The 23,030-nt window shown below is 42.3% G+C and overlaps 1 long non-coding RNA gene across 1 annotated transcript; it reads right to left on the reverse strand.

The window, feature by feature from the left end:
* Positions 1–11,035: 11,035 nt before the first annotated feature.
* LOC116035760 lies at positions 11,036–16,920 on the reverse strand. The gene is made up of 3 exons (XR_004101447.1): positions 16,908–16,920; positions 13,074–13,170; positions 11,036–11,047 (listed from the first exon to the last, which is right to left on the reverse strand). It is a non-coding gene; the product is annotated as an uncharacterized LOC116035760 (long non-coding RNA).
* Between the last annotated feature and the right edge of the window lie 6,110 nt (positions 16,921–23,030).

Genomic DNA, 23,030 nt, shown 5'->3' on the forward strand with positions numbered 1-23,030 from the left:
TGGAGCGCTGCATCGGATTGATTAAGGGCAGATGGCTCTGTCTTGCATCAGCCTACCTTACACTCCCGAAAAAGTCTGCAACATTGTTTTAGCCTGTGGGGTTCTGCACAACATCGTGCAGGAAAACAGGGTGCCATAAATGTAGTGATGGAGCCAGATGACCCGATGCCCAGAGAGCAGTGTCCAGCACAGCCTCAACTGGGAGCTATACCAAGGAGACAGGATATTATTCCTCACTTTTAAAAGGTATAATGTTATGTTTGGCAATGAAATTCAATACAGGAAACATGACGATGCACAACATTTTTATTTATTCTTCAGGTTTCCTTTTTTAAAGTGTTGTTAATGGCCACAAGTAAACCATTTATTTCTGCCATTGACCGACATATTTCGGCTTGTTTTTCCAGCCCCACTGCTGTCAGGAGACACGGGGTGGTCCAGCACGCTCTGATTCATGAAAAAAACTAAAGTAAAATAAAAGACACTGCATAAACTCTGCTACTGTGTGTTTATTTAAATATAGGTACACCATGTAGGCCTAAGAGATTGCAATATAAACCTGTATATTACTATTAGGACTATAGCATACGTCAAGGATGTATAAATTAAATAAACTTCAGCTGGAGTCCGATTTACCACAGCAACACTATTGACTGCATCAGTGATCTCTTTCCATTCCGCATTCTTTCTACAGCCTTTAATATCAGTTAATTACTAATTAACTAACTATTACTAATGTGTGTACTATTTGTCAGCCTGAAGCTGACAAATAGTACACACATTAGTGCAAATGAACCTGAGATATCAGGGTTTCAATCTCCACCTCTGAAAAGTGCCGCTTCTCAACTGGATTACGTCTCGCCATGTCGTAAATTGTAGGGGCGAGGCCTCAAAACCCAGAATATATTGGGGCGTGATATTTAAATTACGATCATTTCCAGCCGCTGCATTTATCAATGTACGACCATTCTTACGCTCTGATTGGTGTGATACAAACGTTTCATGAATTACACGTGAAGCTTGTGCAGAGGATTTCTGCGCTCATGTCTGCGCTGGTTTCTACGATAGATTGATAAATGAGGGCCAAAGTGTCTATATGCCTTAAAAATAAAAGTACTGATATACAAGAAATGACTTAATGACTTAATGAGCGTATTGGCAGTTTGGTTTTGAGAGTTTCTGTTTTCATTTCTTGTGTCCCTCCCCTGTGTCCTCTGATAACTGAGCTGACAGAAGATTGATGTTTCACAGCGCTTTGCTGGCTCCAAAAAACTGAAGAAACAACAATCCCAAAGCAAAAGCTCACCATCTCGCCTGTACTCATCCAATCCTACGCTGTGTGTGCGCAGCAGGTGTAGCCATTTAAAAGATACACTCTGTGGCATATCCACTCAGCGAAGGGTCCGCATACATTACACGTCCAATGTATCCAAAGCGTTACACACTGGATGCTCCACCTGTAGAATGCTGCTCCACACTTTGATTTGGATGGAGACCTGCGTATTTGGTTAAGCCACTTGTTGAACGGCCTGCATAGATTATTGTGTTTGCCTTGACAAGAGAAAAAGGGAAATAACCTATTTAGCTGAAGCCTAACAATGTGCATACCTCCGATGTGCCCTGCAGTATTCTAGTATTTTACCATCTTGGCATGAAAGGTAATTGGAAAAATCAGATTGCAGGTGAAGAGTCGATCCAGACACACAAGCACACACATGCTAAATATTCATTTGTGTTCCCACAGATATAAATTACATTTCTCTGGAAAAGGGTGTAGATTTGTTGAGAATTTGGAGATCATAATTCCTAGTAGGCTATTCAACCTTACTCTATGTCAGTGTGATATAATAAAAAATGGTGATATTATCTGTTGGCTTTTACCAGAATTGTGTTGTGTGCTGAATAACTTCTGTGCTCTCTACTGTTAAAGAAACTGCATCTCCAGGTGTAAGCTGTATGAAAGCCCAAGATCAGGAAGGATAATGTGAGATAATCTGTTCAGGTCGTAACAAGACACTCATAAAAAAGTGTTTTGTTTGTATGTACGTGTGTATGCGAGTGAAGAAAAAAACTAAAGAGCAATGTAAACACAAATCATGAATACACTCTGTAGTTTATTTTGACTCAATTCCACATACACCGTCCTGCTGCCTGAAATACTCACAGAAGGTTTAGAAAGCTGTTATCTATTCATTTGTTAACAGTCGCAGTTAGCGTGGTCTTAGTCTCACTTCGCCAGACCATCCACACACTGCGGAGCGGAGGAGGGTCTGGCTAGTCCACACAGCATTCCTGGATGGGAGAAAAACGTGCTCTGGTTTATTGGCATTTCTTTAAACCAATCACAATCATCATGGTCCGCACGGAGCCACTGTAAAATAGTCGTGTGAGAGAAAACTCAGATTGGACAGATAGTCTAGCTAGCTGTCTGGATTTACCTTGCAGAAATCATAAAACTACCGGAGTTTAAAATTCCAACACAAAGAAAGCGGAAGGAAACAGAAATCTGTGAAAATACATGTATCCGGCGGAATTTCCTGCGGCACCGGAGCAATCCCGGAAGTGGAACGTAGTGGATATAGACTAGCGTGGTCTGGACCCCTCGGCATAACTTTTTAATGCTCTGGGAGTCCAAACAAACCAAAGGTTTCTTGGTTATGTTTAGGAAAAAACACTTGGTTATGTTTAGTAAAAGATTGTGGTTTGGGTTAAAAAACGTTCTTGGCGTTAGTTAAGAATGTTATGTAAGAAAGGTAACTTACGTAGCCTACGTAAAGAACCTCAAAGTTGACATTTAGTTTCACATTTCACACACGAACCATGCTCTCCCATGTGAAAGTCCTCTGTTTGTTTGACCTATCCACCACTCCAACCCCACTCCTTATGCTGACACGCCGTCATAATAGCAATGAGCCAAGGTACAAACGCGCCTGTCTTTTAAAGGGAATGGGAGATGACACGCCCAAAACACACCTATGATTAATTAAGACCTAAGTACAACCCTTTTGAACCATGCGCCTGGTGCACGGACCAAACTAGCATTAGTGGATTCACACCTGTATATAACCTGCGCCAGGCTCTTCATGCCCTGCGCTTAGATCGTTAAAATAGGGCCCTTAGTGTCTTTCAATACTACTCCCTCCCATTGTCGCTCTTCATACTATATCATCTTACAGTGCAGCAGGTGAGTAGTTGTTCTGACCAATGAATATCGGCCTACTGAGCCAACTAGGAGGTAGAGTAGGGCCCTACTGCCTCATATCTGTGGTAGAGATAACAACTTATAACACCCATTTAATCGGCTGATAACGTTCAGAGCGGGTGACATATATTAAGTAGATAAGTTGGAAAATATTGAGATCTGGACTAACAAATTGCCTTTTAGAATCACAGATGAATACACTATATAGGACACGGACTATGCTTGCTAGTTGGAGTAATTCACTGTTGTTTTTGGTCTTTTCATGGAATCTGTTTTTAACACGAAAAATAGGGAAGTAAAGGAAAAGAAGAAAAGGTCATCGGAACTTTCTACAGTGAACGATCCCCAAATGGTTATTATGTTCAAAATTGGAACATCTGCTATCAGGCAACAGCAAAAGGGCAAAATAAACAAACAACAAACAGCATCCTCAAATTGATGAATTATTAAACTATTTCTTTATGTATTCTTAAAGGATAAGCATGTTGTTATTCTGGTTTTCTCATTGTCTACAAATGACATGAAAAGACCAAAACCCCCAATGTGTTAGTTTAGTTGTCAATTCTTTCAACTTTCCTACCCTGTCTGTGGCACACAGCACCAAGCCCATTAGTTCCTATTAAAAATCTTTAATCGATAACTCTAATTATATAAAAATATTTCACAATGGGCAAAAAATTAAACAGTTTATTCTTTGAAAAAGTAATTTTTTGGGCAGGTGGGCACTGTACTTAAAGCAAATATAACTCAAACAGGAATAAGTAGTGCATTTGTTGTGGACTATTTTCAGTGGTGGATTAATCCACATTTGTTGCCGTAGTAGTGAGTGTTTACAGCAGCGGGACAGTGTATGTGGGATTGAGTCAAAATAAACTACAGTGTGTGCATAAAGGAAAATGTCAACGGCCTGGCTCACTGTGATTTTGATAGTTTTTAGACAACAATGGAGATATATCAGGCTTTGGATACACAGACAATACTTGTTAGTAGGATCTATTTCCTGTTGCTTTGGGTATTTACACACTATTTGCTGACAGTAGGGAAGGTATCGAATATCGCAAGCCTTATCCTTTAAACTGTTTAGCCATGACAGTGGGATACTGAGTTGGACACTGAGCTACAGGAGTCAAAGGAGCAGCAGTCAGTAGTCGTGTTTCCATCAATGTATTTTCATGGACATTTTGAAGTATCGCATTAAAAAATGTTGATGGAAACGGCAAAATTATAAAAACATTTTGCAAAAACCTCGCTTGAGGTGGTTTTTGCCTTTTTTGAAAAAGAGTTAATGCGCAAAATGGGAGATGGAAACAGCTTTGCTGAATAAGTTGTGACGTAGTGAACATAAGTCACATGACTATAGTCCCAGTATCCATCAGATGGGTGAAGGATCGGGATACGGGTCCCATCCAGTGCGGCGTACACTTGTGGCACAAGGTGCGTAGTGGAGTTGCAGTGCGCTATAGCCTGTGCCTCAGCCACGTCGGGTAAATTGACGAATTGGTTCAACAGCTTGAATCGTATGGCCCTGCACCCCACGTTTACACAGCGGTGAACGGTTGTCTCACTGACACCAAATGTCTCTGCCACACAATGCTACAATGCTATCTCTCGCCATTTACACAAATAACTAGCTTCTAAACTCTTTGATTTAGCAAGCCGGTTTGCAATCTACAACCATGCGGTAACGTCAACTTGTGATGAAACTACGCTTTGCGTAGTCTAGTTTATTCACTCTAAACCAGTTGATGGAAATGCTTCTAATTCACATTTGCATTCTTTTTCATTTTTGCGACATTATAAAAGTTCGCTTAAAATTTGCTTGACAATTAGATGGAAACATGACCACTGTCTGACATTATCCTGAATGGCGACTCATAAACCGACGGTGAAAGAACCTTTGACATGAAAATGGTCCTGGACACTGTGTAGCTGACAGGAATCTTTACCATTCAACATAGCTCCATATATCCAATACAAAACAGCTTCTCAAGTAACCATCACTGAAGTACAGAGGCATCAGCCAGGGATGCTTAAGATATTTAGCGTGGCAGTATATCATGAGTTATTTGATTGTGTGTACTGTGATGCAATGTTGTGATGAGAGAAAGTAATGAATTAGCAGACTTTATGCAAAATGTCAAGATGTCCCATATTTGCTGCCTAAGGCCCTACTGTTTCTGTCAGCTTAAGTCCAACAGTATGCACATAACACATACACAAAATACCTAGCAAAATGCTTATCTTTCAGTGTTGCTGGGTGGTAGCATGTTCTATTTGGAAGTGTGGTTGTCTGTAGTCAAGCAGCAGCGATTATTGTTTTGGAATATTTTTTTCCTGAAGAATGTGGGGCCTCTGGGCTGAGTTCTCTCATTTTCATCATATGACAAAATAAGCTCCCAGCACTGTGATTTGGTGTGCTCTTTTTCCCCCACAAACTGTACATTTGGCTGTTTATTTCCAGAGAACTCAAAGCAAGGAAACACTAGCAGATCGAGCTGTATGGGCGTATCCAAAGCACAGGGGATAGCTGACGTGTATGAACACGTCCTGTAAGAGAACAGTAAGATCCCAGGTGATGTCCTCATGGACAAACACATGACTCACTCCAAGTCCATATGATATGTGTCCCTGTGACAATGCAAAAATAATAATTAAAGCAAAGAGTAAATCATTCATTGTATCCATGCAAATGTTTATGATTGGTGTTCTATGAAACCACTAATGTTTGTATTACACACCACGGAGGCCCACTGATTTTTGTATCTTAGTCATGACATTCAACGTCTAGGTGGACCTGATGAAGTCAGATGACAACATTTACAGTGTGCTATTATTCAGGACAGAGGCAGTCCAGGTGTTTTTTTTTATGGCTTCGAAGAGGGAAGCCTCATCACAGGTGCTGTTCTGAGCTGAATCGCCATCATGATGTCACTCTGTTCTATGAGAACGAGTAGCCACAGCTGCAAAGTCACTCACAGTCCAATTCAAGACTAGCAATCAACAATCGATTGACGTTTTAGATTATTTTTTGGGGGATTTTAGGCCTTTATTTGTATAAGAGTTTAGTTTAGACTTGAAAGGGGAATGACATGCAGCAAAGGGCAGGTCGGAGTCGACCGCTGCATCGAGGAGTAAACCTCTATATGTGGACACCCGCTCTACAAGGTGAGCTAACCAGGCGCCCATGATTAACATTTTCCTTCAATATATTCCAATTTCACTACTATTTTGATTGATGTAACACAGTAGTGGTTCAACATGTTTGCATTTCATAAAAGGCTTTTGTAATTGCTGTTCTACATTCAAGGCAGTGGGAAGAAAACTTGCCTGGCACCCAGGAAGTGATGCTTTTTTGTTTCGACTGCATTCCTCCCAGGCAGGTTCAATTACAACACCTTAATTCACAGGACTCTGACGACTCCCAAGGACGTCTCATCCCTTTAAATAACATTTGCTCATTGTTTCTCTCGCGTCTCTCCCTTGCTTCCTCGTTGGGAGGGACTAAGACGCGAGGGAGGGAGGCAAGTGGAGGAGGATGCAATTTAAGGGCTATGGGATGCACCTATAGTCTGCCTTCAAATGTCTGGAGCCCCCACAGCCAGGCTAAAAGAGCAAGTACTGGTCCCCCCGACTTACTGCTTTTAATGATCCCAAGATTTTAATGGCTGGGAATATTGAGAGAATATGCCAAATGAGTGTGCATAGTGCAGTTCAAAACAGATTTCCCCAAAGATATATGACCACAGTAAAACCCTTAACAATTTAATCTGTTACATTATATGATGCATGCTGACTAATCTGAAGTGTCAATAGATCTTTTGATTATTAAGAGTAGAAAACATTTTAGCAGTCAATTAGCCACCAATATTGTGCCTGTAATCTTCAGTTCAACAATGTGTCAATAATTTTTTTCTCTTGCAATGACAAGCTGTTGCTTTGTCCAGGATGTCTTGGGTTTCCTTCCTACATGCTCCTCATTAATCCCCAGGGGAAAAATCTAACCAGATTCCAGTTAGTTCACCCGCATGCCTGCAAACAATTAAACAATCAAAAAGAAACCATTCCTGGAGGAAGCTGGCCTATTATTCTGAATTACAGTTTGAGAGATTGCATTACCTTGTCTTGTTTCATTGAGAGCTGCATGCCTGGTAGGACTTTTGTCCCATGTGTCACTGATCAACACGCCCCTCCTGGTTAATCAAGCTCACATTCTGCCAAGATGTGTTCTTCCTTCTTTAATGGCTAACATTCAATCTGATCATTCGCCAAAGATCTAAATGAACCTGCTTGGCGATACAAAATGTAGTAGACTAAATCATATCTACAGGCTATTTCATCCTGTGTTAAGCTGCAAAGCCTTTAAAATCTAAGCTGTTAAATTGTAAACGGTTCTGATTAAACTGCTTGCTGGGAAATGTTTTTCTTTTTCTTTTTCTTTCAGCATATGAGCAGAGATGTGTAGTTTACTGGAAAGCAGCAGGATATATCTACTGCATCAGGAAGGACATCCCTGAAACTAATCAACCCAAAACCACAGAACCCCTTAAGTGGCCGGATTCACATATCCTTATGCTTGGGATCACCCCAGCCAGATCCTGTATCTAATAGGGGCAAAGTCCCTTAATCAGACTTTAAGTCGTCTTTATTGACCATGAATTAATTCCAAGGACCCCCCACAAATAACTTGACCGAGATGGACGTTTAATAGCTTAATGATGGAGCAATTCATCTGTCTAAGAGCTTTCTTTCTCCAATTCTAAATGTAACCCATGTTGGGCCATTGTTTTCATTTTTGAATTTCTGTATGTTTAGCCACACTAACGGTATGACTCAAGGGATGGCAATGCCGGTCTGTCCGTTGGTCCGTCCACCTCCACCGTTGGTCCAGACTAAAATACCTACAACTATTAAATGGACTGCCATGAAATTAAGTACAGACATTCATTGTCCCCAGAGGATGAATCATACTGACTTTGGAGTTCACCTTACTCTCCTTAGCGCCACCAGCAGGTCAAGTTTTCACTTATCTAGTGAAATATCTCAACATCTATTGGATGGGTTAGTTATGGAGTTATCATGGTTCTCAGATGATGAATTGCAATGAATGGTGAGCCCATGACTTTTTCTTAACGCCGTTAAAATGCTGTGACATTCCGTACATACATTTATGTTGCCCTCAGAAAGGATTGTAACAACGTACATGATTCCCTGACTTCATTAGGGCCATCATCATCGTCAAAACTTTTTTTGATTTCCACTAATTTGGTTTATGACCAAAGACCTGCAAAGCTAATGGTATTCCCATCAGCCTGTAATTTAGCAAATATTAGCATGTTAACACCAGGGGTTCATGCATAGACTGTATAAGTGAAGCCAAAACATCTGGCTCGCTCCCTGGTGGTTGGCTGCAGTATAGGTCATAAACCTCATGTTAGTGGTTAGGACATGGGCAAAACAAAAAAATGAAAGTACACGTCAAATACATTCTTCCCAAAGATGGTTTCTATCATTTTAGGTACTTCTGATCACGCTGATGATTCTTCAAATGTTAATTTGTCTGATCAGTTTGGTTTTTATTAGTTATTTGATGCTATAAAAAGGGTGAAACTTCATGATTTATAGCTGGGATTGACTCGTGATTGGTTGGGCGGGTGTATGGGCGGGACTTTGATACTTCACCGCCCGATCACTACTGCACAGACTCTGGCTCTAAAATTACAAGATGGCAGAGCCTGTATCCGGGCTAGTTTGGCTTCACTTTTGTACAGTGGGAGTAAGTGGAGATACATCGTCCATCTGTAAATACAGTCTGTTATTAACACACTAAACTAGGCTGGTGAACATAGTGAACATTATACCTGATTAACATCAGCATGTTAGCATGCACACGTAAGCATTTAGCTTAAAGCACTGCTGCCTAAGTATAGCATTGTTTTGATGTCTGTTCGTGTCCAGATGTGAGTTAAATATATTCTGTATTTGGCATGTCAGAATAGGAAAGGCAACATGTGTCGCTCCAATGTAAACAGTGGCTAATGTAATAAAGTGGGTTAGCAGTCGCTGTTCATGCTTAGCACACTGTGTCAACAACAATGCCACAATCTGTTCCTCAAAATAGACATTTCCTGGAATCAATTCACTCAGTATCTCAGATTGGGAAATGGAGTGGTGGGAGGGTTGGTGGGAGGGGTGATGGGGGGGGCAGAGCCGGATTAGAAGGAAGCTGTAATTTACTGACTGGGAGCTAGGAAAGAGCTTTGCATCATCACTACCTCTTTCTTGGGTCATCCCCCTGGGGCCATGGAACCTCTGTACTCTTCTTATTTTTCTTCTCATTTTGAATTTGTAGAAAATCTTTGCTTTATGCTACAGTTACTGTACAGTACTTTGAAAGCACATAACATAAACATAAAACATAAATCTGTCTCGGGATAATAAAATTGACTGGGCTTCCTATGTGCCATAGTTGAAGATATTTTACTTGTTAGTATAAGCTCTCCTTACCTGACTACATGCAAAGTTCAATTGCTTTTGTTGGCCAATTGCTGTGCACCATGTGGCCTGAAAGACTCAAAATCTGCCTCATAGGAAATGCATTATTCCTAGAGGCTTAACATTTGAGTCCTGGGCCAAGCAGTTTTGGCAAATACCTTTAATGGTTTGTTTTGGCATACATGCTGTAGGTACTAGATTGAACTGATGTTTAGACAGTCAAAGGGAAATCAGTTTACTCTCATCTGGGGGTTTAAGCAGATTGCAATAATATTAAAAACTTGTAACAGCCATCCTGCCTGTTTGTAACGTAAGAGAGTATGCCTCTCACTGTTCTTGATGCAGATGTGAGCAGCTGTGCATCTTCCCCCAGTAATACAGTGAAAGCACCTGGCAGCTTAAAGCTCCGTTGGAAAATCCTAGTAAATAAACAAGTTAGCAAAAGGGGGCAAATCACTGTTAAGCCCAGTAAAGACGGCTGCTGTTGGAATAAACCCTGGCGACTAGAGAGCCAAAGAGCGCTATTACGTTCCGAGTCCCTCTTTCTCCACCTAACACAAGGTCAGTGTCTGAGCCTACCCAAGTCCACCCTGCATGGTGTCTGAGTTCATGTGGAGAGTCCAGGTCCTCTACCTCTTAACTGTGTTAAGAATGTGGGAGGAAGGAAATTCCACCGCAAATATTATAATGTGGCTATTTGCAGTGACAAATTATTTTCTGTTCAGTCCCTTTGTTGAGCCCTCATACCTGACTCTGTTACCAATGAAATGTGGAGATTAGGGGAAAGCTCAACAATGCAGCATCTTTGTTCCGTCTATTTTGCCCTCTGTCCCTCTGCCCTCCAGAAATCTTTTTTTTTCTATTCCTATAAGGCTCGCCCCCTCCTCACAGAGAAATCCACAGGGGTTTTGACCATCCCACCTGCAGAGAGAATAATATCCTAAATCCATATTAGTGCTCTTTCCCAAAAGCTTTGGTCAACAGATGGTTTACCCAAATCCCATAGGCCTCCCATCCAACCCCCCCCCCCCCCTCTCCCCCTGCCTCATTTGACTCTGAGCTTGGACATGCGTTGGCAGGGTCCTGTTATGATAAAGGGAGATTCCATGATTCCCTCTCATTTATGTATCTATTTATTTATTTATTTCCAAATCCTCATATAGGACAGAACCATAGCATTAAAACAAAGGAAGACTGGATTTGACATTATCTTATTATAATCTCGCATTACATTACACAAATATAATCACAATCAAGCCCGGGACAATACAATATCAAGGAACAGTGACTGAGCATGATTGCATAAAAATAAGCCTTTTCATCAGGTAGCCTATGTTGCTCAATCTGAATTTCCTGCAATCAACATGTTTTGATTCACACATCACTGGTGATTTTTCTCGCTGGCTATGAGATAAGCAGTAAGGATTGCTGTGCCAGAACCAATTAGCACTAACCCAACGCTGTTCAGGAAGTGTCCCTGCTGCTGGCTTTTGCAGTGTTCGGTCATTAAGCCCCAACAGGAGTGGCTGGTTAATTGTAATCCTCAGGCGCTGGAACAACAGCCACACTGTGGTAACCCCTCAGAAAACAAGTTAGTTGAAGCTGCTTGTCATGCATCGAGTAGCTTTGTCGCTCACTTGTTGTTGAAACAGCAGAGCGACCAATCAAGATTCAAGAGTCATTCCAACATGTTGACAGCCTTGTGTGAGATGGATGCTCCTTGTGAAGAAGTTTAGAAAAAAATGACAACAAATGCAGCTTTATTTCTGCAATAAAAATCTAAATGCATCTGGAACAGGTGCAATCCCTTAAAGACATTTAAGAACACCATTTGCTTCTACCTTTCAAGGCATAAACACCTCACATGCTACAAACATGTTATACTTGACCTCTGTTTCCTTCACCCATACAGTAGATTACATGTCTCCCATCCACATGCCACTTACAGTACATAAAGCAGCACAGTATATTTTGTTAAAACTTGCCTCAGGAATGTTGTCTTGTTTTGCAGTCTTGATCCCATTCTGTGGGCTCCTATTTGTGCATTCCAGGGAGGAATGCCAGGAATGGCAGCGTTGCAACACAGACCCATTGCATGAGACATGCCAGGCAATAAATGAGAGACTGATTGATACACCAAAGTCAATATTAAACAGTGTTGATGGCATTTTATTCAGTTGCTAGTTTACATGTTGACAAAATGACTATACTGTATATTACATTATTAACCAATATTGGTCAAATTAAGGATAAAATATGCTGAAACTTGCTTTTTTGTCTTTTTACAGTTTACAGTTGTTAATATTGTTCCCAGGAGCTTTTGGAACAGGTAGCATGTTATCTGATATGTGTGTGTGTGTGTGTGTGTGTGTGTGTGTGTGTGTGTGTTAGTTTCCCAAAGCATTAGAGGTTCATAGCATTATGTGCTGTAATTTGTTGTATAACATGTTTTCATGTGCACTGATATGAAGTGCATGTGTGGAGATTATATACTTATTGTACCGCAGAGAGCATCATATTGCAGCCAGTGAGCACACAGCGCAAGCATGCACAAAGCGGCATGTACTGTACATTACGGTGCATGCAAACTCGATCTGTTTGATCTCTGATAGGAGATGTTAATACAGCATGGGAGTGTGACACTCCTACTGTACCCGTCAGCGCCGAGTGTCACCTCCCGCTGCCCTGCGCATGCAAAGCTAGCACGCGATCTTGTGTCTGCCGCTGTCAAGATGCTGCAGGTGCTTTCTGCACCAGCTTTCCCACACTGAAGGGCACTGGGGGGCATGGACACCTTAGCTGCCTATTCAGCCAACACAGTGCATAGGGCGGGTGAGCAGGGCCGGGCCCCTCCCCTCTCAATAGCACAGGGCCGCTCCTCTCCCCGTAGTCCAACAATGGGCACTGCTATCGCTGCCTGGCTACACAAAACCAGGGCGGGGACCGGCCAAGTGCTCATAAAAGACCCTGTCACTTTGACACTGGCAATCAGAGAGCTCGCCTTTATGAAAAGCATACAGAGGAAAAAATAGGGCTTTTCTCTCAATCTCTCCCTCTTTCCTGCTCACTTTCCGATTCTGAATTCCTCCCTGGCCTTTTGTCTCGGGCCTTACCTGTGCCTGATGTGACATGTTGAAGACTGTGTCGGATGTGTTGGGTATCAGGGGAGTACTCTCTCAGGGGGGTTGTCAGCTGGAAACAGCAGGATGGTACAGTGTTTGAAACAGTACAGACGGAAGTCACCTACTGTATCAACAGACCCTTCTAGATGTTTCCATATTAAAAAGTTATATAGAGAGTGGTGTCCAAAGTACACACTAATACTAGAGCTGTACAAGACTGAAGACATTCTTCAATTTATTGAACAGATCTATAAAACTCCACAAAAAAATCAGGCTAAAGCACCACTTTCAATCTCGTGTTTACCAGAGATGTGCTCATATGTTTCTTGGAAATAAATCATTCAGCGTGCAAAACTATTTAGAAAAAAATGAGTAATCGACTAAAGAAATCGTAGTCGCCTAACACCAAAAGACTGAATAGTTGAATAATCGACTAAAATGGGACCAACTCTAACTAATACTTATCACCTTTGGAAGCCCTTCTAAAAAGATGGGTCATAGGCCTATGTGTGGTATGACAATTGATATTGCTATCTTTGTTGGTCAGTTTCAACTTGTGTGATGCAAACAGACCAGTACCAGTGTGTGAAAAAACACAGCCCCCCTCATTCATTTCAATGAGCGCTGCATGGATGCAGTACGTTTTTTATTTCAGAGGGCCCCTGAAAAAAGTTCAGTAAAATATTTGAACCTGGCTCAAGAAAAGTTGAGTGATTCGGTGTCTGATAAGCCTTCAAACTCATGCATCAAAGTGGACAGGCTGGGTCATATTTCATGTCTCACAACACAAAAACCTTAGTGATAAACATTCCATAAATATACAAATATACACTATAAAGCAACATGAACCTTTAGCTCCATCACCTTCTGCTTGTGTGCTCATCATTATCATATGATACATGTGTATTGTATTTGTAGTCACTGCCATGAACAGAAGCACTAGTTGTCAAGCCAAGGTTGCAAAGACCATTAGCTAGATCCAGATCTACCACAGATCTTAGTCACAACTTCTTTTTTTAGCCATGGGGTTTGGGTCAGTGTAAATACAAATGTAAGGAGTCAAAAACAGATCAACATTATGCAAGCAACCGTCTCATCACTTTGCATTCATGCTTGTACTGTTTTTTTTAAATCATTATTTAAGCAGGCAAGGTAATCTAGAGAGAGTTTGGAAAAATGACTGAACTTAACTGAATATATTAATTTTATGAGTTTGTGATGTTTTATTAGATCCCTGGAAAAGCAGTCACAGTAACAGTAACAGTAAATAACAGGAGAGAGTTTACTGGGCTTGCCGGCAGGAAAAGGAAAACATGCACATCCCAGTTTGTACCAACAGGTTCTCTGCCACATAGAAGCATCAAAACATGGAAAGCCCAAACAGAGGCTGCACACTGCATTCAAGACGGAATGTGGAAGAAGTTTTGAAAACTCAAACAGTGACAGTTTTGTCTGCATGAGGAGCAACGTTTGGAACATTGCTGCCTGGGTGTTTTTTCACTGTGAGAGCAATACAAAGTTTATGTGGGTTTACTGTTGGAAACATATTTATGATTTAAGGAATTTGTTAAATTGACCAATATATTCAAGGAAAAAGTCTATTAATAAGTATAATAATACTGCAACAGTGTTCTGATCCATATATAAAAGTGCATGGTTGAATAATCAGCATATATTGGAACATAGCTAAACATAGTATTAGCTTTAATGCTTTTTGAATATACTTTATTACACAGTTTGGTTGAATTATCCATTCTGATTGGTCAACCACGGCTTTCTATGGTTTGCTATTTCTGTATAACAGACCGTTGCTAAGTATAAGAGACCGTTGCCATGGACGGAGTTCAGATCAAAGACTGGCATTTTTAAATCAATAAAATTGTTTTCAATTCACTATGTGTGCTCATACGGAGCTCATACCGCTGAACAGTGGATCAAAGGGAGAGGGAGGGTGGAGGAAACTGGGAGCGCTAACAGCGCTAATAGCAACAGTGCAAACAGAGCCTTGATTAGCTCCAAGGTTAGCGTTCTCACCGGGGCAACCTGGGGCACGTTCAATCTCAAAACGGTGTGCACCGTGTTGCTACGGTTTCCGTGTTGAACAACATGTTTCCTCGGAGCGGTGTGAAACAGTGTGCAACAGTGTGCAACGGCTTTGAGGTTTGGTTTCTCTCGTTTGGTAGGTGTGTCTCTCGTTTATTGGCTGTCACAGCAGGTGATACCCAATCACCAGAGATGTGTCTGTAAACTTAGCTTAATAAAAAGGCAGAGTGCTTGCGCACACAGGGTGTTCAACACACCCCCGTTTCGGTTGAAATAAACATGTTGCTATGATTTGTCGGGGCTGAGGGTGGCTCTGGCTTCTGCCGGAGAGCGGTGCTCATCAGCGGTAAAGTTAACCATCCCAACCGTGGGAACCCTCAGAGAGCCCTGTATGAGTAGCTGTGTGATAAGCGGGATAATGTAGAGCAAGCCGATCATTATTCTGAATTGAACAGGCTGATTCAAGACCCCTCCGCTGTCAGGGTTCTATGCAATAATGGCTGGATAGCTCTACATTATCGCTTATGTTTTTTGTAAGAGGGTGGACAAGTGCATGCTTGCGTGTGCATGAATTAAAGAGCCAATATTGTTCTTTTAACTCTGACATGCATATAAATAAAGACGGGATGAAAGTATGTCACTGTATTGTACATTGGTTCTGTACAGCACAATAGCAGGATAATGTGATGATGTGATCTCGCGGAGTTGCATTATGCTCAGCCCTTTGTCAAATACAAAAGTAGTGCTTGTATAGTGCATCTACCTTGGATTAGCTTTTCAGTGTTTGACTCAAAACAAGTGTTGAATTTTACCATCGGAGTGATTTTCCCCAACAAATATTTGGATGCTGCCAGGGCCAAGCAGGCAGACAATATGTTCCAGTCTCCCTCACACTCTTGGCATGTGAGCTTACAAGGAAAACCTAATGAAAAAAAATGTGATTTTGTCCTTGCCTCTCAGGCTCTACCAAAACCCATTAGGAATTCAATAATACACAGATTAATATTTCTATTGTGGTTTGTTCCATTGTGAACCTGTGAGGAATGTGGCACTGGAAACATTAGCATGTTTATTTCCACTGTTGCAATAAAACCATGCAGACCAGAGTTCATAAAATTCTTCATATACCCTGCTCTAAGATTACCACTCGCTAGCATCACCAACTAAACTACTGTAAAGCACACCACCCCCCCCACACACACACACACCGTCTCCCCCCCCCCCCCATTGCCTATTTTAGGATCACCTAACAGATCCAGTGATAGATTTATGAGGACTAGAGTCAAAGCTCCACTCTTCTTGTCTTGGCGTGTGTAGGGAAAAAAAGGCTTCAGTTTAAATTTAGCTCCATTATTTGATTGTGCGCCGTAACCACCATGTCTCATGTAAAACTCGAGGGAGGCCATAAAGCAGCTTCTGAAACAGCACCTCACTGTACACATTTAGCACTTTTTGTCATTTTCACTAGGGGAAAATGTTTTTCTGCAATTGCTCCTGAGACTGCGATGAATGCCTTGAATGTTGTCCGTGTTCCCTGTGGCACCGTCATAAAAAGTTACATGCGTATTCCCGTCTCTGATTGCTGGGTTAATACAAATGTTTATTCATTTTGATTTCCCAGACAAATGTCTGAAAGCCTTTCGGGGCTTTCCAACTTCATGCCACTGTGCTAGCTTCTTAAACTATAGTAAGCTATCTGTCATACTGACGTGCGCTGTTTGTAGTATGTTTCTCATTTAAACACTTCAATCTGAGATGCAGACTGACTTGTACTTAGGAATGGGCCAGACTGGACATACATTGTGTCACTATGAATTAGCTTGTTGTGATTACAGTGTAGGGTTACAAACTTGTGCTGCTACTGCGCCACAAGAACCAATTTTCATAAATAGGTCATGATGGTCATTTGAAAACCTCTCTCCGTAGGAAAAGGGACAGCCTTTATAAAGGTAGGATTAGGTGCAGCTCGTTCATGTATGGACTGAGAGGCCACACTGAGGCCCATACCTTCTGGTGAGAACATGGAGCCTGATCCCAAGAAAGACAACAGCATCAATCATGTGTCAAATGCTGAGCTATGTTTGTGTTTAACTGACAAGGCCCTCTTGCAGTACTGTGAATTATGGCTACTGTCTGTGTGGAGCAATGGTGAAAATAACATGACGATTCTATGAAGCCACAAATCTTTGTAGGGAGGTGGATCAGCCCTGGAGGATTTCTGTCCATATTGGACAAATCGTCATGTTGTGGTTTACATCTACTGGCATGCGTATTTTTACGCTTCAAGTCTATTTTATTCTGTTTCATGTAATACTACAGTGTTTGTGTGTTGGGCTCATAGACTGCATATAAAGACAGACAACATATCACTTCCTCCCACTGCACAAAAGTGAAGCCAGAATATCCCCATACGGGCGCTGCCTTGTAGTAATTTTGGAGTCAGTCGGTGCAGTAGTAGTCTATATCTTAGACGTTCCACTTCTGGGATTGCTCGGATATCCGTTGCCTTGGGCTTCCTTTGTGTTGGCATTTTAAACTCCGTTGGATTTATGAGGACTATGGTTAACTGCTCCTCAGATCTCTGCAGGGTAAATCCAGACAGCTAGCTAGACTATCTGTCCAATCTGAGTTTTCTGTTGCACAAACACGTTCCACCATAACAAGTTCCTTCCCGAGGCTATTTTGCAGCGGTGCTGCGGCTTTTCCTGGTGCCCAGCACCGCACAAGACGATTGTGATTGGTTTAAAGAAATGCCAATTAACCAGAGCACGTTTTTCTCCCATCCCAGAATACTGTGTGGACTAGCCAGACCCTCCTCCGCAGCGCTGTGGAGGAAGGTCTGGCAAAGCGAGACTAGTGCAGTAGTGATTGGGCGGTGGAGCCGCGGTATCAAAGTCCCGCCCATACACCCGCCCAACCAATCAATAGTCAATCCCTGCTGTCAAGAATGACATCTCACACTTACGTTTTTGTAGCATCAAATCAAACCTTCTTCTCCTGCTCCCAACCCTCCCTGCCTTTCCATATTCCTTTCCCAATTCTCCCCTACAGTATCTCCTCCAATTATGTGCTCCCACTCATGTCAACTAAGGTAGGGGGGGGGGGGGGGTATTCAGAGATACACATTGTCACATACTTTTAGTTGGAAGTATGTGATGTTGACAGGCGGACATCATTTTGTGGTGCTGGGAGTTTTGTGTTGTGTGCGTGTGTTTATGGCGATATTGTGCTTGTTTGGTCGAGCATGACGCCGAACAAAAGACTGTTTACTCTGGGTAAATTATTGAGCATGTGCAAATGCTATTTGGCCCCATAAGATCATTGAAGACACTCTATCTTGGGAAGCAAACAGCGGGGCATCTTAAGAGCATAGTTGTATATCCACTATTCATGTAAGGTTAAGTTATGACTTCAGGGTGCAGCATGCAGGTGGCTTATTGTTCATGGGTTTTGATTAGGAATAATGCTGTACTGATCATTCAAACAACTTTTAAACATGTTTTAAGCCATTTCTATTATATAAATGTATTGTACTGGAATGTAGCAGGAAAGTAGCACCCCCAAAGTCAAAGACTTTTTCTTAATTTCAGAGGACCCCAGGTATTTTTTTCTCTCCAAAAAAATGCAAGAACAGCTAAAGAAGACTCCCATGTTACACAGTAGGATAGGATATATCGGTAGGATATAAGAATATCAGAACAGAGGCTCTTTAAGATAGAGCTTAGATCGGCCCAAAAAATCAAGCCCGAACCTGCCCGAGCCCGAGCACGTTGCGTCCGAGCCCGGCCCGGCCCGACACATTAACTGTAATTATGAGCCCGAGCCCGATTTAAACCCGACAATTTTTTTAATACGTTGGCCCTTATAACTGACGTTCTCAACTACAATTCAGAGTTGTTTGAACTACAGAAATCTGTTTAGAATAATACAACAAGGACGAAGCCTGTAAACTGCGCTGTTTGTTTAGAATGGAACGGATCGCAAATGGATCTGAATGAAGAAACGTAAAAAAAAAAGAAACAATGATGAACAACATATTGTTGTCACTGCCCACGACTTGTTTAAACTGCTTCCATACCTCCGACTTTCCTCCACACTTGCTCAAAGTTAATTCTCCTGTTTTTCTTTTTTTCTTTACATCTTCAAGCTCCCGGTGTGATGCGTGCGAGAGGAGGAGACTCCGCGCATGAAGTGCTGCATTTTGTAACTGCAGCCTAACTTTTGTAGGCTACACATTTGTTACTTTTATATAGCCTATATATATATTTATAATATTTCTGATTATGGCATAGCTTTCTCCCCACCCAAATAGGATAATAAGGTAATGGATTAAAAAAAAAAAAATTGCTTGATCAAGGGTCCGGCCCGGGCCCGGCCCGGCCCGAGGATGTGGCGGAAAATAACGGCCGACCTGAGCCAGACCGGACCTCGGGTCGGGCTCGGGCCGAGAATCTAAACTCTACTTTAAGATGATTGCCAAAATGAAGGTGTCTCATAAGGAACAGTGATTACAGAGGAAACATGTTTTCTGGGTGTGGAGGGGGCTAATGCTTTCCACCGGCGACTTCATTCCCATCTGTTGATTGCATCCCACTTTGTGCACCTCTCACTCTGTCCTGAGCACAAATGCTGTGCTCTGAACACATTATAAAAAAATCTCTTATTAATTGCTGATGGAAATGGTCTCATTGTTTGACTTCCTCCACAGGGAAGAGCCAATTAGCCAGCCACTGGCTGAAACAAATAAGCATAAGTAGACACGTATCACACATTAGCAGTTGGCACGCTGGCTGGTGCGTAGAGTGCGTACAGTCCCTCAGTCATTTTGGCCAGTCACAAACATGAGCAGTGGACAGAAATTTCATCCTGCACACCCTCTGCCAATGCCATGCGGACACAGAAAGTATAAATTGGCCCCAAGTGAGTTTTAGGTTTAGTGCCATTATGTTGGTGCTCCTCAGTTATCAACAGTTCTGCCACTTCTTTTTAAAGAAGGTTTATACATCTAATCTCCAAATGTGGATGTATGGTGTTAACAGTAAAGTCCTTAGAACACTTCTAAGGACACTTAGAATAATAATCTAAGCATGTCATGTTAGCACTTTTTTTAACATAAATTAAAGGTGCCTATTATCGTTTTTTATACTGGACTAATTTCAAAGATTGTTGTTCCCATCAGTCACTTAGACACAAAATCATGGGAAAATACGGTCCAGGTTGAAAAAACCCGAAGTTACCCTTTAGCACTATCAGTACATTAAAGGTCCTATGACATTTTGCTTTTTGGATGGCTTTTATATAGGCCTCAGTGGTCCCCTGTATCTGAAGTCTCTTTCCCGAAATTCAGCCTTGGTGCCGAATTACAACCACTACGAGCCAGTCCCAAAATGAGCTTTCCTTAGGATGTGCCATTTCTGTGTCTGTAGCTTTAAATGCTATTGAGGAGGAGAGAGGCGGGGCAAGGTGGAGGATGGGGGTGTGGCCTTGACCAACTGCCATGCTTCCAAGGGGGTAAGCTTCTCCTCACAACCCGTAGATCCTATAGTGCCATTTTGATGCTAACAAGCACTCACCCCCCGTTAGCATCCCATTGACTGCCATTCATTTTGACGTCACTTTGACAGCGAATAACTTTACTCTGAAGCGTTTAAAGACTGAATTTGTCCATTGTTTAAAGAAACACGACAATGTATAAAAGGCTCCATTACCTTGTATATCACGTTATAGCTCCGTAGCAGACGTTTTTGTAAAAATAGATTGTGTAAAAATAACGATTGTGTCATAACCATGGGACTTTGTCGCATAGTAGAGGAATTACCACATAGTACAGGAGAAGCTCGCAGGCAGTTTCAACTTACATTAGCTGTTTAATTACTAATGTTAACTAGCATTTTAGTTAACAATAATTAGCCTGTGTCTATGTTATCTCCTTACATATACCTACGCTCTCCGTCTCTGCAAGATTGGGAATGATTGAGATTTCTCTTGGCACAGCTACCAGAAGACTTCCAACTTTCAGACAGGTTGCTCACGTCACATCTTCGTCATCTCTCTCAGTTGGAGGCTGCTCAGTAACGCTCAGCGCTCACCGGAAAAGTGCTTCTAATATCCTTCACTGGTCTCCGTCCAGAGACACGGGATCTGTTGGTCCAGTTTATATACTGTCTATGCATGCTTCACTTGTTTGCAAGCTTTGATGTCTCTCTCTTTCTCATGGGCAGGCCAAATTCTCTGGGCGGGCAAAGCAGAGAAAGGGGAGGTAACCTTTCCCCTTATGACATCATAAAGAGAAGATTCCAGATTGGCCCATCTGAGCTTTCATTTTCTCAAAGGCAGAGCAGGATACCCAGGGCTCGGTTTACACCTATCGCCATTTCTAGCCACTGGGGGACCCTAGGCATGCTAGGGGAACTCATATTAATGTTCATATTAAAAACCTCATAAAGTGAAATTTTCATGCCATGGGACCTTTAAAGGTTTGCTGTGTATGTAAAAAGTGAGGCAAATGTGTGACCTGAGAAGGTGATTCTATGATCATACAGAAAAATGATAAACACATTGTTTTCTATATACTGAAGGGACATTAAAGTTTGGGTCCTTGGGTTCCAGCAAATTAAAGCAAAATGCATTGCTCTTAAGTGCAGATGTATCCTGCTAGTCTGAGGATTAGAACCAGTGACCTCTAACCCTTTGGCTGCAGTTGCCCCCAAATCATGTGTTTGTACGTCATGGCTCAGCCCTTCTGCCAAAGCCTGTCCCAGCTGATGGTCTTCAATGTGATGACAACAACCAACATCACCGCCTAAATCCTTCAGCTCCTAAACTGACGGGATTCCTTATCTGGACGCATTGCACATAGCTGTTGTGGCTCAGAGATCCATAGCTGGACTACGACTAAATGTGGAAGAGGTTGGCTGGGGGGTTGGGTTGGGCTGTGCTTGCAATGTTGACCTGGGTAACCCTGGTGACCCCTAGGCCCATGTCGCCTTAATAAGTGTTGCCCTCCTCGGTGGTAACAGAATGGTCAAACATTATGTCAAGGGTAATTAAGGTCCAAATGCTCCTGACCCTGATATAATCCCCTTTGAAAGGATCTCCAACTGTTTGCTGTGATTAACAAGGACTGCTGCACTGGGAGGATCTGCCGCTGGTGAGCAGGCTTTATTGGGCCCTTTTTTTATCACCACATAAAGTGGCCTCCGAGAGCTTCAGAAGATGTCCACAGGTCCCAGAGACAACAAGTCGGTGCTTTGAGCTGTCATTGAACATTACCGACCAAATGGCCGGCTGGTGACAGACTTCCGGAGCTGTAAAGGATTCCCTCAGGTCTGAGCACTTTTAAAAAAAAAAAAACGCCTGTACTAAGAATGTATGCTTCTCCAGATACTGAGGGCTTTTTACATGGCTGATCTTGCATGCTTGAAAGTCACATTTGTGGAGGACAGTAGGATGTTATTGCAACTCTGCAACTAGTTTTAACTGTTTTAATGAACTGGGTTGAAACATTTAAGTGCATCGTTCTTGGGTTGGCTAACCCTAACCCTAAGTTAGTAGAATTTTTCCTGTTATTTTGTCATATGGTGAGCAAAATAGTAACAACATGGTGGACAAATTCCTGCCCTAGTACTTTCCAAGACCAAGCAACTCAGTAGAGAACAAAACCAGACACATTTATTGTGCAGGCATTTATCGTGTCCATAACCTTCCCCTTCACTAACTCAGGTTTTACCCCACTTCCATGACAAACACACCCCACACCCCACCTTGCCCTTGCTCACATCCAAGCATTTACCACACGCACACACACACAAACATCCTTCCACTGGGAGTCCAAAATGACAGACTGTCCTTGCCATGTCCACTAACGGTCACTTTAATGCGCTGGAGGTCACAGGATTAGTCTTCTACAAAGAGGTCAGTATCCGAGGGCGGGAGAGGTGCTCGATGATGAGACTCCCCCACACATGCACACAGAGGTCTTAGTATGTCCCCTCTCCGCCCCTTTCCCCACAACCATACCCCAACTCTTCACCCGTTCCCTCCCACCTCCTTGTAACACCTCCCTACCCCTCCACACCCACGCCAGCCGCCTCTCCATGAGGACAGCAGCGCCCTATCCGTCCTTTATCTCTGGGGGCAGCGCAAGTCATGCAGAACTCACGAGAGGAACA

The sequence above is a fragment of the Sander lucioperca genome, chromosome 8 (assembly GCF_008315115.2).
Source record: "Sander lucioperca isolate FBNREF2018 chromosome 8, SLUC_FBN_1.2, whole genome shotgun sequence".
NCBI lineage: Eukaryota > Metazoa > Chordata > Actinopteri > Perciformes > Percidae > Sander > Sander lucioperca.